Source organism: Drosophila tropicalis, unplaced genomic scaffold (assembly GCF_018151085.1).
Source record: "Drosophila tropicalis isolate 14030-0801.00 unplaced genomic scaffold, ASM1815108v1 contig_158, whole genome shotgun sequence".
In the NCBI taxonomy this organism is placed as follows: Eukaryota; Metazoa; Arthropoda; class Insecta; order Diptera; family Drosophilidae; genus Drosophila; species Drosophila tropicalis.
This window is the reverse complement of record NW_027172602.1, coordinates 257,580-275,886: the sequence shown is the minus strand read 5'-3', so window position 1 is coordinate 275,886 and position 18,307 is coordinate 257,580. Positions and strand designations below refer to the sequence as shown.

At 40.0% G+C, this 18,307-nt stretch overlaps 1 long non-coding RNA gene across 1 annotated transcript; it reads right to left on the bottom strand.

Moving 5' to 3' along the window:
* Positions 1-3,248: 3,248 nt before the first annotated feature.
* LOC137584397 (uncharacterized) lies at positions 3,249-8,434 on the bottom strand. The gene is made up of 2 exons (XR_011033479.1): positions 3,730-8,434; positions 3,249-3,677 (listed from the first exon to the last, which is right to left on the bottom strand). It is a non-coding gene; the product is annotated as an uncharacterized lncRNA (long non-coding RNA).
* Positions 8,435-18,307: the final 9,873 nt, after the last annotated feature.

Below are 18,307 nucleotides of genomic sequence, written 5' to 3'. Positions count from 1 at the left end.
GTTAATAACAATAACAAAAAAAAAAAAGAACAAAAAGTAACAAAAAGCTAAAGGCAAACTCCTCGGGTGTCATTAGCAAATGGTTAGGAGAATGGGATGCAAATGGTCTAGATGGCCTGGTTGGCCTGGTCGGCCTGTTAGGCCTTGTTGCTACTGTTCCTGTTGCCATCGGCTTCGATTACCATCAATGGTTTAGTGGCAATTTGTCGTGGCCTTAGTTCTAGGGGGGTCCTTCCACATGTCCTGCTCTTGTCACTTAATAATAGAATAGCACAAACCACAAAGCGCCAAAGAGAGAGAGAGAGAGAGAGAGAGCGGAGGTAGAAAGAGAAAAGCAAGCACCTGGGAAAGGTAATTTATCTAATGCAGTCATTAATTTCATATTAACAAGGTGTGGATAGTAAATTTGTAAAGCGAGCATATGGATATATTCACCACATGAATAATGGAGAGTAAGCAATGGAGTTATTTAAATATATATAAATATACATATGTCCATACCTATGTATATTCACACACACACAATTATAAATATGTACAAATGTAGACAAAGTGACTCAAAATTTGATGTATATAAGAAGGAAAGCTAGCCACCAAAACTAGTTGCGAATTACAACCAAATGAGACTACAAATTCGTAGTTAAGCCTTTATACTCTACCTTTTGGTTATCTATATAACTCTATTCACAATATTTTCCTAATATTTCATTAGTTTTTATGAGTAAAGTTCTCAGAAAATCAATTTTAAGAAAAACGTATTGATATTTTAGCTAAATTTAAGACATGTTACAGACACATGTAACTGCATAATATATTCTATTAGTTAGTGCACATTTTTTGCAAATAGTAAAACTAACAAATGACCAATGAAATTTTAAGAGGTTTTGTTTTTTACCACCAACAAAATTTCCCATTCAATTAGAAGGGTCCGCCCAGATTTAAACTCAACTCTTATGCAATCTCTTTATGCTCAATGACAATGTGTGACAATGTATGACACTGCACTGACTTTGGTTCGCACTTTCTGTCGTCGAGGGGAGAGGTGGGATTGCGAATGAGCCACACCCATATCCACCCACATCCACACCCATATGCCCACCCAGGCATTCATTCACTCGACTCATCTCATCTCATCGCATCTCGTCTCCATGGCAGTGCCTTGAGTTTTGTGTTTCGGTTAGGGTCTCACACTTTTGAAAACTTTTAAGCTGAAAGATAAATTTACAAATGTCGCAAACGAATGCCACGTGACCTTTGACACATTAGTGTCAGTTGTTTCTTCCTCTGTCTATATCTATCTATCTGTGTGTGTGTGTGTTTTGGTTTTAAAAATAGAAAGTAGAGCGAGTCAAAGGACAAACAGCATGACGAGGCAATTTACGCAATTGTTGTCAAATTAAAGTGCATCCGCTTCGTTGGTCATTTAAAGCCAAAAGTTGCTCCGTCCCCCACCGCCCCTCAATGCCATAACTGCTGGACCCATATAATGAGGCAACGCATCATGTACGCTTCTCAAAAACAGTTAATGCCAAGGGAGATGGGAAATTCGCCAACAACAATGTTGACGTTAATAAATTATAAAATGAAACTAATGACAAAACACATAAGGTGGGTGGGTGGTTAAAGTTGATGAAATTTCTTGTGTGGGGGGCTGCTGGTTTGATATGGATTTTAAAACTGTTCAAATTCTCGAGGGTTGATGTTGCTATTCATTTTGAAGCGCGTAACGAGCACAAATTGTTTACCTCCTCCGCACCCCAAGGCATGCCATGCCTGCCTGTTAGCAGTCCTGTAAAGCGATCTAGGAAGGACATCATTTGGTTTGAAAGTCACGTGACCCACCGAGACCAGGAAAACCATTCACCAATTTCTTCAATTTCAACCAGATTTCACATTTTAGTGGTTGAAGCTTGATGAATGCCCAACCAATTAGTTCAAAACCGGTTTTGATTTTACTCTTAACTTTATTTATGATATTTTTACTGCAATTGCCAAAATTTATTAACAGAAACTAAGTAAACTTACGCATCAGAGGCGGAACTCTGTTATTCAACAAGATCTCTATATTTATAAGGACCAAAGACCAAAGGTAATTAACTTTCTATTTCATGAACTTCTCTAAAGAACTTTTGCAGTGAAGTGGACAAGAGATGTTAATTAAGTCCTTGAAGTCCTGCATTTTAGTATATGGTGTTGGAATCGAATCTAAATTTCTACAAAGAAGTCTAAAATTTTAATCCTAATGGGATCTTATATGTAGAGTTAATCCGAAATCCTTCTTAAGACATTTATAATATATATAAATAATCTTCCATGGAAAAACTCTTGCAAATTTTCAATTTAGTTTTCATTGAAAACAATTAAAAAGTGGGTTGATGCATTAGCTAATTATCCTTACTATTCATATAAAGAGGGGAAAACTTTCAAATACATATATCAATAAGCCAATCGGAAAGTCATGATAAGAGTTCAACTGGACTCGTGTTCTTCCTCCTGACAGTAACCACATCTAACTCTGTCTCTGTCGCTTTGTGTATCTATCTCTTTTTGGTCAGTGATTTAATATTACTCATACGCCATGTAAGTTAATTAAAAATTCTTTGAACATGAAATTAATTTTGCGCGCGTTTCGCATTGCACATCTGCACCTCAATTCTCCACACATCCCCCCACCAAGCGTTTTAAGTCATCCTTCTCGCTCTCTCTCTCTCTCTCTCTCTTGCTTTCTGTACAAGTCTTGTTTTCTGTTTCGCCTACTTCGATCTCCTCCTAGCTGAAGGCACACCTGCAAAAGTGGTGTCAGGGCTATAGTCGAAGCTAAAGACTTTACTCGTCGACAATGTCGACGGCGACGTTCAGATCCACACAATTCGATAGTGCAAAGTGTGCCGCAAACCTACATACACAAAGCAGCAGCAGCAAGAACAACTACAACAATATCGAGAAATCAAGCTAAAAAAAAAAAAAATTTATTAAAAAATAATTTCCAGAAATTGCTTTAATGCCAGGTAACAACAACAAGTATGCCGTTTACACGAGTTCATTTTGCTAGCCAAGTATTGAATTGATATCGGCAACCACGTATAAACCAATTTTCCCTAGCCTCCTCTCACCACCCCTCCCCACTCGTGCATTTTATTAGATTTTTATCGACCCATGTTTAAAAATTACTTGAGTGGTCTTTTGGTATGTGCCCAACAACAGAGTTTCTCGGTGATCGAGAGGGAAAAATCAAAAGAAAAGAAAAGTTTTAAATTTTAACGATGCCATATATTGGTCAACATTTAACAATGAATTTTGAATTTTACGCCTAATTCAGCATTTTCAGGTCTTGTTTAAGGGTCCTCCCACACCTTCGGCATCTTTTTCTGGACTGGGCTGCACTCCAAATGAGTTGAAAAGGCATAATCATAATGGTCACGAGGTTTGCTGATGATTGCAATCATCCGACTGACACTTTTCAACCGAAGTTGAGACATATTTCCGTCTTGACTATACATTGATACCCGAGATAAAGCAGCGGTAGAGAGAGTCCACGAAGAAGGCGAAGGTCATATCTCGATCAATGTTTCACAACCTGAACAAATTTTTTAGAGTCGCACCCATTTCTGGCCCCAAAGAATTGGGTTAAACTCTTGAGTATTTCCGTTTAAACAGCGAAAGGACCTTGAAATTACCTAATTTAAAAATGGTTAGAAATAGTTTAAAAGTTTCTATAAGTTCTCTTACCTGAAATTATTAACACATTGATTTGCATACACATTGAAATTTTGGTTAAAGCGAATCCATAAAACGATGTAAGGCTGTCGATGTCGGTTCTCTAGCTATGCTAGGACATCTAACGCATATTTCCCCAGTTTGGCATTGAGCAGAAGGCTTCGCTCTTTACGGGACAATCGCAGCGATTAGAAGCAGACCTTACGAGTTGATGACATTTGGACTATTTGGAAATGGCTCCCACATAGATCACAGAACTGGTGCACGGCCGAAGAAACAGATATAACGCTTATTGGAGGTGGCTCAATAGTTTGCACACTGGAATTAAGGACAGTCTGATCCAGACAGTCTATCGCCTGGTCCTCTTCGGGTTCAGAAGGTTCTTCGTTCCTCTTATTAAGCATACTCCAACGATGCAAGGCTGCACTCTGGTCGGTTCTCTAGCTATGCTAGGACATCTAACGCATATTTCCCCAGTTTGGCATTGAGCAGAAGGCTTCGCTCTTTACGGGACAATCGCAGCGATTAGAAGCAGACCTTACGAGTTGATGACATTTGGACTATTTGGAAATGGCTCCCACATAGATTACAGAACTGGTGCATGGCCGCAGTGTCTCCGCCGAAGAAACAGATATCACGCTTATTGGAGGTGGCTTAATAGTTTGCACACTGGAATCAAAGACAGTCTGATCCAGACAGTCTACCGCCTGGTCCTCTTCGGGTTCAGAAGGTTCTTCGTTCCTGTTATTAAGCATACTCCAACGATGCAAGGCTGTACTCTGGTCGGTTCTCTAGCTATGCTCGGACATTAAGCGCATATTTCTCCAGTTTGGCTTTGAGCAGAAGGCTTCGCTCTTTACGGGACAATCGCAGCGATTAGAAGCAGACCTTACGAGTTGATGACATTTGGACTATTTGGAAATGGCTCCCACATAGATCACAGAACTGGTGCACGGCCGAAGAAACAGATATAACGCTTATTGGAGGTGGCTCAATAGTTTGCCCACTGGAATTAAGGACAGTCTGATCCAGACAGTCTATCGCCTGGTCCTCTTCGGGTTCAGAAGGTTCTTCGTTCCTGTTATTAAGCATACTCCAACGATGCAAGGCTGTACTCTGGTCGGTTCTCTAGCTATGCTAGGACATCTAACGCATATTTCCCCAGTTTGGCATTGAGCAGAAGGCTTCGCTCTTTACGGGACAATCGCAGCGATTAGAAGCAGACCTTACGAGTTGATGACATTTGGACTATTTGGAAATGGCTCCCACATAGATTACAGAACTGGTGCATGGCCGCAGTGTCTCCGCCGAAGAAACAGATATCACGCTTATTGGAGGTGGCTTAATAGTTTGCACACTGGAATCAAAGACAGTCTGATCCAGACAGTCTACCGCCTGGTCCTCTTCGGGTTCAGAAGGTTCTTCGTTCCTGTTATTAAGCATACTCCAACGATGCAAGGCTGTACTCTGGTCGGTTCTCTAGCTATGCTCGGACATTAAGCGCATATTTCTCCAGTTTGGCTTTGAGCAGAAGGCTTCGCTCTTTACGGGACAATCGCAGCGATTAGAAGCAGACCTTACGAGTTGATGACATTTGGAATATTTGGAAATGGCTCCCACATAGATTACAGAACTGGTGCATGGCCGCAGTGTCTCCGCCGAAGAAACAGATATCACGCTTATTGGAGGTGGCTCAATAGTTTGCCCACTGGAATTAAGGACAGTCTGATCCAGACAGTCTATCGCCTGGTCCTCTTCGGGTTCAGAAGGTTCTTCGTTCCTCTTATTAAGCATACTCCAACGATGTAAGGCTGTCGATGTCGGTTCTCTAGCTATGCTAGGACATCTAACGCATATTTCCCCAGTTTGGCATTGAGCAGAAGGCTTCGCTCTTTACGGGACAATCGCAGCGATTAGAAGCAGACCTTACGAGTTGATGACATTTGGACTATTTGGAAATGGCTCCCACATAGATTACAGAACTGGTGCATGGCCGCAGTGTCTCCGCCGAAGAAACAGATATCACGCTTATTGGAGGTGGCTTAATAGTTTGCACACTGGAATCAAAGACAGTCTGATCCAGACAGTCTATCGCCTGGTCCTCTTCGGGTTCAGAAGGTTCTTCGTTCCTGTTATTAAGCATACTCCAACGATGCAAGGCTGTACTCTGGTCGGTTCTCTAGCTATGCTCGGACATTAAGCGCATATTTCTCCAGTTTGGCTTTGAGCAGAAGGCTTCGCTCTTTACGGGGCAATCGCAGCGATTAGAAGCAGACCTTACGAGTTGATGACATTTGGACTATTTGGAAATGGCTCCCACATAGATTACAGAACTGGTGCATGGCCGCAGTGTCTCCGCCGAAGAAACAGATATCACGCTTATTGGAGGTGGCTCAATAGTTTGCCCACTGGAATTAAGGACAGTCTGATCCAGACAGTCTATCGCCTGGTCCTCTTCGGGTTCAGAAGGTTCTTCGTTCCTCTTATTAAGCATACTCCAACGAGTACGAGGCTGTACTCTGGTCGGTTCTCTAGCTATGCTAGGACATCTAACGCATATTTCCCCAGTTTGGCATTGAGCAGAAGGCTTCGCTCTTTACGGGACAATCGCAGCGATTAGAAGCAGACCTTACGAGTTGATGACATTTGGACTATTTGGAAATGGCTCCCACATAGATTACAGAACTGGTGCATGGCCGCAGTGTCTCCGCCGAAGAAACAGATATCACGCTTATTGGAGGTGGCTTAATAGTTTGCACACTGGAATCAAAGACAGTCTGATCCAGACAGTCTATCGCCTGGTCCTCTTCGGGTTCAGAAGGTTCTTCGTTCCTCTTATTAAGCATACTCCAACGATGCAAGGCTGTACTATGCTAGGACATCTAACGCATATTTCCCCAGTTTGGCATTGAGCAGAAGGCTTCGCTCTTTACGGGACAATCGCAGCGATTAGAAGCAGACCTTACGAGTTGATGACATTTGGACTATTTGGAAATGGCTCCCACATAGATTACAGAACTGGTGCATGGCCGCAGTGTCTCCGCCGAAGAAACAGATATCACGCTTATTGGAGGTGGCTCAATAGTTTGCCCACTGGAATTAAGGACAGTCTGATCCAGACAGTTTATCGTCTGGTCCTCTTCGGGCTCAGAAGGTTCTTCGTTCCTGTTATTAAGCATACTCCAACGATGCAAGGCTGTACTCTGGTCGGTTCTCTAGCTATGCTCGGACATTAAGCGCATATTTCTCCAGTTTGGCTTTGAGCAGAAGGCTTCGCTCTTTACGGGACAATCGCAGCGATTAGAAGCAGACCTTACGAGTTGATGACATTTGGACTATTTGGAAATGGCTCCCACATAGATTACAGAACTGGTGCATGGCCGCAGTGTCTCCGCCGAAGAAACAGATATCACGCTTATTGGAGGTGGCTCAATAGTTTGCCCACTGGAATTAAGGACAGTCTGATCCAGACAGTCTATCGCCTGGTCCTCTTCGGGTTCAGAAGGTTCTTCGTTCCTCTTATTAAGCATACTCCAACGATGCAAGGCTGTAATCTGGTCGGTTCTCTAGCTATGCTCGGACATTTAGCGCATTTCTCCAGTTTGGCTTTGAGCAGAAGGCTTCGCTCTTTACGGGACAATCGCAGCGATTAGAAGCAGACCTTACGAGTTGATGACATTTGGACTATTTGGAAATGGCTCCCACATAGATCACAGAACTGTTGCACGGCCGAAGAAACAGATATAACGCTTATTGGAGGTGGCTCAATAGTTTGCACACTGGAATTAAGGACAGTCTGATCCAGACAGTCTATCGCCTGGTCCTCTTCGGGTTCAGAAGGTTCTTCGTTCCTCTTATTAAGCATACTCCAACGATGCAAGGCTGCACTCTGGTCGGTTCTCTAGCTATGCTAGAGACTTTTAGTGCATATTTCCCCAGTTTGGCTTTGAGCAAAAGGGTTCGCTCTTTACGTGATAACCGCGGCGATTAGAAGCAGACCCTACGAGCTGTTCACGATGCGCCTGGCTTATGGAAGTGGTCCCCACATAGATCACAGAACTGGTGCATGGCCGCAGTGTTTCCGCCGAAGAAACAGTTATAACGCTTATTGGAGGTGGCTCAATAATTTGCACACTGGGATCAAAGACCGACTGCTCCGGACAGTCTAGCGCCTGGTCCTCCTCTTCGGGTTCCGACGGTTCTTCGTTCCTCCTGCTAAGCACATACTCCAACGACCTTCTCAGCGGGATGCCACGGAAATCTGTTCTCAGGCGATAACGGAAGCCCTCCTTGTAGATAAATCCACGGTTGGTAGCCAACTCCAAAGCCACTGTGAAACTCGTTTTGAGGCAATAATTGGGCACATGTAATTTGCACGAGATGTGCCTCAAAAGATCCACACACGTCATTGCTTGCTTCTTCTCTCTTAAGGCAGCTAAAATCACGGCACCCATCAGGGTACAGCTGGACATCTTGAATTATCCTTGCGTAAATTGACGAAAAAAACTGAACTACTTTTTTTTTCTGTTACTTAGTCCTTTTGTTATGTTTTTTTCACTTTTTACTATTTTTTTTTTTTTTTTTTATTTACTTATTTTAACACTTTTTTTTTCCTTAAGTTATATTTTTTACACTTAAAATTTTGTACTTATTGCTAGGTGTGTTACTTAGAACGAACTGAAACTTAATGAAATTCCTAATTTTCCGGTTAGGTACATCAACTTTTGCTGGAATCTGAATTTTGACATAAAAAAGCAAGGCCTACCTGTTCAGGCATCATAATCTACGACTCATCCAATTTGCTGACACCCATCAATCAAAGCATCAAGCACAAATCGAGCCTGAATATATGCTATACATACATACACTCAAATACCGAATACCGAACTGTGGTGGCTGGAGGAGGGTCGAGCATTGAACAAAATGATCGCCGGTTCATGCGCTCAATTGAGCATTCAATCAATGCGCACGCCCCAAACGCCCACAAAGAGAAGTCTGTGTTTTTTTTTTTCTTGTTCGTTTTTTTGGTTTTTCTTTGGTTTTGGCTTTTAGACTATTCCAATACAGCTGGCACAGTAGTTACTGATGCTTTTCTCTAGGTGGTGTTTATAAGAATGGAAATTTTATTGGGTATATGGGCACTTGGAGAGAGATCAAATAAAAAACGCGACATCGGGGTCACCAATTCGCTACAACATAAAGAAATTATCCTAAGCCAACAAACTAAACATTCAGCTCAAATAGACTGCGTCGGGGTCACCAAATTTCAAATTTCTTGTACATTTAAAAGTGTGGTATCGAAATAGTTCATCAGCTTATCCGATTTTTATGAAGCAAACGTAACGCCGCCACTCGCCTGACATTCAATTAAGCCACACGAAAAGAAACCAAAAGAAAGCGCCTGCCTGACTGCAATTTTCATCACTCGTCGATCTTAAAGATCGTTTTATACCCTATACTCAAATGATCAAACAGAGTATATTGGTTCAATCGGTTAAGCATATAAATATTCGTAACCTTAAGTCTTTAAGATGAGAGAAAAGAGCACATTACAATTATATTAGTTGAAGTTTCAAGTATATTCAATTACTCTTGGCATATATGTAGGTCATTAGGTAAGTCGGTTCACTTGCATAACATCTTGTGTTTTGTTGTTTTTGGTGGGTGTTGCACCTCAGTGGTTCATTCGATGATGTTCAGTGGCTCATTGCACCTGTGTACATAATTTGCCTATTCATGGCGGCAGTGTCGACGGCGGCGTCTGCTTTTGAAATCAAATTAACAGCCACAATATCGTAACAACGGATTTTTAAGAGAGATCCTCAAATATATGTTTGGTCATCTTTACATCAGCAGTTTTCTTCTTTCTTTTGTCATCTTCGGTTTTTTCTTCTCTTTTTTTCGCAAAACTTAAAAGCATTTTGAGTGCGTCTTTAACAGAAGCTGCTTATATTGGACAAAACCCTACTACTACTCCTTCTCCTTTGCCCCATTCACTGGGTCTTTACCTCTTGACTGTTGATTGATGTCAAGTTAAATAGCAAAAGTTGCTGTTGTTGTTATATGGGAAGGGGTCTTCCTTATCGCTGAAGGATCAAGCATAGTCATTATGTCGGCATATCTTTTCAACCACTCACTGTAGAGAGTCAAGGTCGCCAACAGATTTGGCAGATAAAAGAAAAAGAAGAAAAAAATCTCAATAAACAACCAAAAAGGTGGCGAAAGAGAGAGGGCAAGGGTTAGGGGGAAAACCAATCAATGGATTAAAATTCATTAACATTAATTTTTGTTAATCGAATCAATCAAATTTCTCTAAGCCAACTAAGTGCTCAGTATTTATGTAGGAGTTACCTTGAACTATGAAATGGTCAGAGATTCTTCAAATTGCTACTCTTTGGATCAAGAAAGTGACTATAAAACTGTAAACTAATCCTAGAGGCAGCTTAAAGGGTCAGTATGTCGTCTCCAGCAGATGGCTAAGCCAAGTGTCCTGAAGAGGGACATTGGGAAAAAAAGTATCATTTGTTTGTTAATGAGCTAAAGTTATAGACATATTAACTTTATATTTAGCCATATGACTTACCCTCCTCTAACTCTCCCTCTCTGCATCTATCTATCTCTGGCTGGCAGGCAAATTGTCAAAATAGAGCCACGCCTTTGTCAACAGCTCAGCGAAAACAAAAAGTAAGTAAAATAAACTTGAGCCTAAAATCAAAAATCAAAAAGAAAAAAGGAAAAATACCAAAAAAAAACAAGAAGATGTAGAAGAAACGACTGTGCGTAAAATGGCAAACTAAGAAAGGAGAGAGCGGGAGGAGGAGGAGAAGGAGGAAGAAGAAAAAAAAGCAACCGCCAGCTACTTATTTCTAAGAAATAAAAACCGTTTGGGCGTGTCCCCCTCCGCCTGAACCGCCTCAGAATCAGAGAATCAAGGAATCAAAATTCAGAGTCCCAACCAGGATCGACTTCAGCGAGGAGCAAATTGGTTGTGTGAGTGAGTGCGTGTGTGTGTGTGTGTGTGTGTGTGTGTGAGTGGTGGGGTTCTTACTCTTTGACAGGCCTGTTGGCCCTTTGGCACTCATGCGCGCCACTTTCAATAAAACACCCACTTTTTCAGTTTCGGTGTTTTTTTTTTTTTTTGGTTTTTTTTTTTTGGCTGTTGTTCATTTTGGCAACGCACACAACAAACATTATTTTGCTTTGGTTCTTCTTCTGGCCACAAATCAGTGGGAACAGAAATGGGCAACCCTTTGAAATGAAATGACTGCTTACGCACTTGGATGAACGAAGCAAAAAACACAACAACAACAACAACAACAAAAAGGGAGTGTATTCCGTTGATGTAGAAAATAAGGTGCGTGGGGGGGAGGGTGGGGGGGTAAGGTGATGGGCTTGGGGTTTAAACTCTGCTTTCGCTTTCATTATTTTATTAGAAATGTAATATAATTCAAGTTTAACTTTAAACTAACAATTGAGTAATTATTTATGATTATTTTCAAGGGAATATATATATAGATCATAAGACCTTAAGTCATCAACCAGAAACAAAGCATGGATAAACTTTAAAACAATCATTTAAATCCTTTATCGATTGAACCCTTTATGTGAGATCCTTTTCACAACAACAGCAACAAAAAAGAAAATGGAATGAAAAATAAAAACCTCGAATGGGTGTTAACGCATGAAACGCAACAAACACTCATTTTGTGTGTGTGTGTGTGTGTGTGTGTTTGTGTACAAAAAATGAAAAAGAAAATAATGGTAGAAAAAAGAGTCAACGAATAAACTTCAAAGACTTTAACCAAAACGCAACTCAAATATAGACCCAACCCAAAAGTGTAACCCCAAGCCCAGACCCCAATGCCCAACCTCAAATTCATTTTCAACTCTCTCCATCTCTCTCTCTCCATCTCCATCTCCATCTCTTTGTATACATTGATAGAGCCGCACGTTTTGTGCCGCACGAAAGGGTTCACAAAATTGTTGGGCGACAACGACGCGTCGTCGTCATTTGAATGAACAGACGACGACGACGACGACAACGACGACTGATTTTGCGTTTTGTGTGCGTCAGGATGTGCGTGAGCTGATGAAAACGACAACTGAATTGAAGGCATATCCACACATCCATAGATTTAGAGAGAACGAGAGAGGGAGAGAGAGAGTCCTCCGCGCTCTAATGCTAATGCGAGCAAAAGATGCAGGCAATTGGAAAATTTATTCAATTGTTGGCAACTCAACTAAATCGCTCATTGGCTTTATTATGTGCGCCTAATTTAAATACACGCGCTCTTGTTCACTTTGACTGTTCGACCTCATACCCAACCATCCTGCCAGCAGCATATCCTCATCGTTATAGCCCACCCAATCCAAATCAACTCAAACCTGCATCTCCAACTCTCGCTTCAGCCTTCTCTTTTCAAACCATTAGCATCTTCATCTCCCTCCAATCAGCAACATCATCATCATCCTCATCAGCATTAGCATCAGCATCGGCATCGTCTCTGTCGTCAACGTCAAGCGGTAGCTTTTGTGGAAATAATTTGAAAATTGAAATTACTTTGTCTTTTGCGGCTTGATTAAAGGCATATTGCCAGCCAGTCAGCCTGCCAGCCAGCCAGCCAGTCGTCATCTAGTTAATTTAGTTGGCATTTGTCCCATTTGAATTGGTGTTAATGCAATGAGGGGAGAGGGGAGGGGGTGGGGGCATCTATACAAAAGGGTACTATTAAATTTCTAATTCGCCTTCTTTAGGCCTGGGCGGGCGGGCGGTCATACAAAGTGCAAAGTGTTTGAGCCAAAAAAATTCCAATGATACCAAAGTCAAAGGTCACAAATTGATTGAACTATAAAACGCAATAGAAACAAGTTAAAAATTTCATACGAAATCTGTTTGATATTTGAATATTTGCATGGAAAAGTTTTGAGTTTTCTTCTAACCTAGCCAAGTCCTTATGAATTTGCTTATTTGTATTCCAATTTTTATGAAATTTGATAGATCAATAGATTTTGATGGGCAGAAATGAGATATACATTTTTATAAGCAGGAGGCTAGGCTAGGTAAGTCTTGAAGTGCAGAATTTGGAAAGGACATTTCGAAATGTTAATGCTTTCTTAGACACTTCCGTTTTGGTGATCGTGAAAGAGATGGTCGTCTCGCTGACTAATCCTAGTCGGGTAGAGGATTCATATCATGAAGAAGGTAAAGTAATGTTGAAAATATTTCAAATACAATAATAAATCAGATGCCATTACATATACGGCAGGCCAAGAAGTCAGCCCAAAGGCATAAAAATATTTCAACTTGATATTTCTCTGCTCTTTTTTCTTCTTTTTTTTTTTTTATATGAGGTATAAATGCTTCTTCTGTGTTTCTTGTTCTCTTGTTTTGTTTTTAGTTCGTTTTGTTGGCCGATAATTATAGACTACAGTTAACAGGCAGCATAAAGCATAAAATGCCATTTCATATACATATGTATGTATGTTTGTATGTTTGTATGGCAGACGTTTAGGCAGCTGGGCCAAAAGTGCCATGTCAATTGATATGAAATATAACGAAAAATTAAGAAAAAGAATGAAAAAAAAAAGAGAACTAAACTAAAGCATCTGAAAGAAGGGGCACACACACACACACACACACATGGAATGAAGGATGAAGGAGGGTTAGCAAGCAAGAAGGACTTCCCGTCAGGTGTCGCAAAATGTAATTCGAGTAGTCACAACGAAAAATTGCAGGCTAATCAATGCAAAATGCGATAAGAGATCGCATCAAATGTATCTTATATCATCGATGTGTGTATTTATGAGTTTTACTTGTTTCATTTTGACAATATGTTATATGGCATTATTATCCTCACCCAGGATATCTGTCAAGGATATCCGTTGCCGCATAAGTTTCTCATATGTATTTGGCATATAACAATAATGTTTGTATTTAATTTTTCCGCTTTACCCAAAATGATAAATGCGTTTCGTATCCCAACATTGTAAGCATTTTCAAATGGAACTGGAACTGGACCTAGAGATGGTGTGGATGTGGATGTGGATGATGATGCAGGAAGAGAAGGTGGAGGTGTTGCCATTCAGGAAGCCCGAGCTTGACACATGAAACGTCCTGTTCGATAAGGGGTAATACCAAAATACAAAACATAAAAAAAAAAAGAAAATAAATATCCATAATTGATTCAGACAAGTTTAACGACTCATGAATTCTCTCTCTCTCTCTCTCTCTTCAAGGACCGTGAACACAATTAAAGAGTTCTTTGAGAAGAACAAACAATTTTGTCTATATAAAATTATCGATGGTTTCTCTCTCAATTGATCATTTTCTTTATCTATTTTGGCCTCGGTTTGAAATGGTTTAGTTTGCATTTGTATGATAAATAGTATAGCAGGACTGATCCTGAAAACGGGATTCAGGGGTAGTTCCTACCGGTCCTGTGCTTCTAGAAATGATTGGCGAACTTGTAAATGCAAATTTGAATCGTTCTTTAATCAATTCATTTCGAATTGGAATGTAAATAGCAACAATTAACAAGGATAGACAAGGACTCAAATACTCTCTAAAGAAAATAGTTGAAAAATATGTCAATACTTAAATAACCCTAACTGGTTTAATCCTGCACTGGACAAACATAGAAAGTCTTGAATCCTTTAACCGCGAGTCCTAGCTAAGGACACTCTTAGAGGTCTTGAAACTAAATTTGAAACTAAATTTTCTTGTAATCACAAACCCAAAATGTCTTTTGATTCCCGTTTTTTGTGAGATTCCTTTTAGGCATATCTTGAAAATCCCTAAAGATTAACCATATTCCATAAGCTCACATATACCCCATTATGTAAGAGTATTTAGAGAGAAGAGACAGAATGAGAAACTGCAGAATTTTTACGCATTTGGCTCTTCATTGAATGTCCGATAAGCCAATGTATTGGTCCTTAGTCCTTGTTCGTTGGTGCTTGACTTTCATTGTTTGCCACTCACACACACACACACACACACACACAGACTTTGGAGTTTTTTTCCCCCCCAAAATTTTATGCATTTTTTATGTATATCGAGTACATGATTTTGTTTGGTTGTACAACAAGTTCATAAAAAATGCAAACACGCTGCTTCAACTGAAATGTTGATTTCCCCCTCTTGGTGATTTATCACTTATGAAGAGAGCCACTCGTTGTTGTTGTTGTTGTTGTTATTATTGTCGTTGTCCTTGTCGTTTTTTATATATTTGTTTGTTTGTTGTTGTTGTTGTTGCCAAAATCCTGACCAGTTTGGCTATCAAACACGCTGACCGTGCGGCATCCATTTCCGTTTCCGCTGGCCATAAGTTTCGTTGTGTTTTCTATATTGTTCTGTCTCTCTCTCTCTCTATTATTTGTTGCATATAAAAGAAGAAAAAAGTTTATGCAAATTTCATTGAAATATGTCAAGTATTGAGTTTTTGTTGTTCTTTCTTTTCAAGAGGTCATGAATTCAACAGAATAAACGTTAAAACTTTGATTCCAAGTGCTAAATGATCTCATTAGGGAAAAAAGAAAAACGATTTTTAAAGGGTAAATACATATATGTTTATTTATAAACGGAAAACAAAAAGGTTGTATAAGCATTTCGGCCTTTTCGCCAATAGAAGAAGGTCTATTAAAACCAAGTTACAACCCAAAGCAATAAAAAGAATTTCACATTAACTTCCATCAATAGGAAGTTAACACTGAGACCAGGACACTGAGAGAGACACTTGGCTACTCATAGAATATATGAAATATAGGTTTTTCTTTTCATTTTCACGACTGTTTCCCGCCCCATTGAGGATAGAGGTTATAAATTTATACGACTTCAATATTCTCTAAAGAGTTTGCAAAGATTTTTCCTTATTTTGAGAATTTGGCGAAATAATACGACAAAGTCATGTCACACATTGTTGGTAAGATGGGGAAGAGTTGGTTAAGGTAAGGTAAGCCAAGGTGGGCGAGGCCGTAGACAAAACGTCATAACTCGATGCAGTTAGACCACACACATACACACACACACACCGTATTGAGTTGCGGGTCATAAATTTGACTTCATCGCAAAGTCGTTTTGGTTGATGTTTGTTACTTGGCATAAATCAAATGTTTGATTTATAATAATTGCAAAAACACTCACTCAAATTTAGGTGAAAAGAAAGGGGTGACAAGAGGTGGATGGAGACAGGGAAAACGCAAACTTAACAACTGTCGACCACAACATGTCAACTAACTTGGGCCTTAACTTGGGGCATGAGTAAGAGCCAAGAAGTAGGCTCTATCGGTCTCTGTCACTCTTCAAGTGGGCTGGTGGGTGGGGAGGGGTCACACGTTATTGTCGGCGCACACGTCAACGCCAGACTAGGCAATCTAACAAACGGAATCGGACCACAAAACCAACAATAATGCCAACCAACTTACATGGCGCCACTTGAACCCAAAAACAAATCTACCCAATACCCTGCAGGAACATTGAAAACTACAAAAAAAAATCCGTTTCCTTTATGTGTCAGCTTCTGCACTTGAATTTATCCCCAATATCTGAGCAAACTTATGTATATACGAAGGGATATGGCAATGTATTTAATAAGATGTTTTATGTAAGTCTTAAATTTGGATATTCTATAAGATCATAACAGACTGAAATCTGTGATAATGTCAAGAGTGTTGGAATATCAATTGTAATAGCTTATATTGGGCTAACTTTTAGTCATGGAAGGATTCGGAGAGGAGAGGAAAGTCTAGGTGGCTTCGGCACCCCAACGATTTTTATCTCTTTTTAAGGAGTAAGTTATTGAAGAACGTTATGAAATTTCGATAAATCCTCATACTATATCCACTTGACTATATGTTTATCTGGTTATTTATATATTTTACTCATAAAACGGAACATCAGAAAAGGATTCGCCGTTGGGAGCTCTAAAATGTGTGTTCCCTAGAGGTTTTCCTAGTGTGGAACTCATAGGAGTGAGAGCATCTAAGATCAAATATAGGAAATATGTACATATACATATATGTTCATAAACAGTAGGAACGAGATGAGTTCATATGGTTTTTCTCTGTTTCTCTCTCCTACGCCCAAGTATATGTATCTGGGGATCAGCTGAATCAGACTACTATATACATATGTATATTAGCTCTTTTAAAAACAAATGTCCTGAATGATAACGCAATCCTTTTTGGCTTCGTCTGAGATTTGTTGCCAAAGTAGACCAAACTTGAGGGGAAGGTCCAGTTAAGTTAATTTCCAGATTATGCGTAAATGGGAATGATATTTAAAGGTCCTCATTATCCTTTTCAAACTATGATGATTTTAAGAAATTCCTTTCACTTCGAGTGTCTTTTGTGTAAGATTTGTGAAATGAGTGGCCATTCAGATGTGTGTTTATTGATTGCCGCTTATATCCTGACCACCCCTTTTAATCGAGAACAAGGAGGTGGGAGGGGGGTGGGCCACATGTAGTACACAGGAGCAAAAAGAATGGAATCAAGAGAGAGAAAAGCAGGCGCAACAAATCGATTTGCTCAGACGAAAACAAAAAAAAAAACGAGGAAAACCTAATCAATTCTTAACGCTTTTTTTTTTTGGTTATAATAATGGGAAATGGAAATCGAGAATGGGGAGTAAGGGCGGCGCTAGAGGGTAGGGAGTAGAAAATTCTTATATAAAACTTATACCTACATAACATCTCAGCCTCAGAGTGGGCGTATTGTTTTTTGTTCTCTTTCTCTTTGGGGAGGCGACACGGTGCAGACATTTAAATGCATTTTAATAGACTTTTCTTTAGTATGTGTGTGTGTGTGTGAGTGTGTTTAAGGTGAGCAGAAACAAGAAAAATGACAGGAAACAAAGCATATACAGTGTGGGTGGTGTGTGTGTGTGTGTAGGCGTGGCATATCGATAAACTAAATCGAAGCTAACGTTTCTTTTCATTTCTTATTCTACATACTTAAACAAATAAGCGAAGCGCGAACAATAAAATCAAATTAAATGCGACACAAAGAAAATTTGTGGAAAAACGTTGTTCAAGTGAGTCCTGTTTATGTGTGTATGTGTGTGTGTGTGGGTGTGTGTGTGTGTATTATGCCTGGTCATTGTGGAGCCATTAGCTCGCGCTCTTTTCTTAGTCCTTTCTTGTTTTTCTTGCTTGCCTCTTGCCACATTTTCGAGTCTTTTTTTTCTGTGCTGTCAGCATGAAAAGTGGAAAATTTATTGACTGCACATATGTCGCACTTTTACCATTCACTTTTCGAGGTTGTTGTCCCTAATAAAGTTGTATGTACACACACACAGAGAGAGACACACACACATAGACACATTAAGTATTCGAAATGCCAATAATATAAATATTTTAATTTTCTATGCCCCAAATGCCAACAATCGAATACAATTGAGCTGTTGTTGTTGTTGTTCATTTGGCCATTTGCTGCTTGTACTTGTATGTATTTGTCCTGTAAGTGGGTGAATCCTCATACCTCCAGGACTCTTCACTACAACCGCCCCCCTCTAAAAAGGGTAACCACTTTAACGATTGTTATGCCTAAATATGTATAGCATTGATTGAGTCACGCGCCATTTGGAGATGAG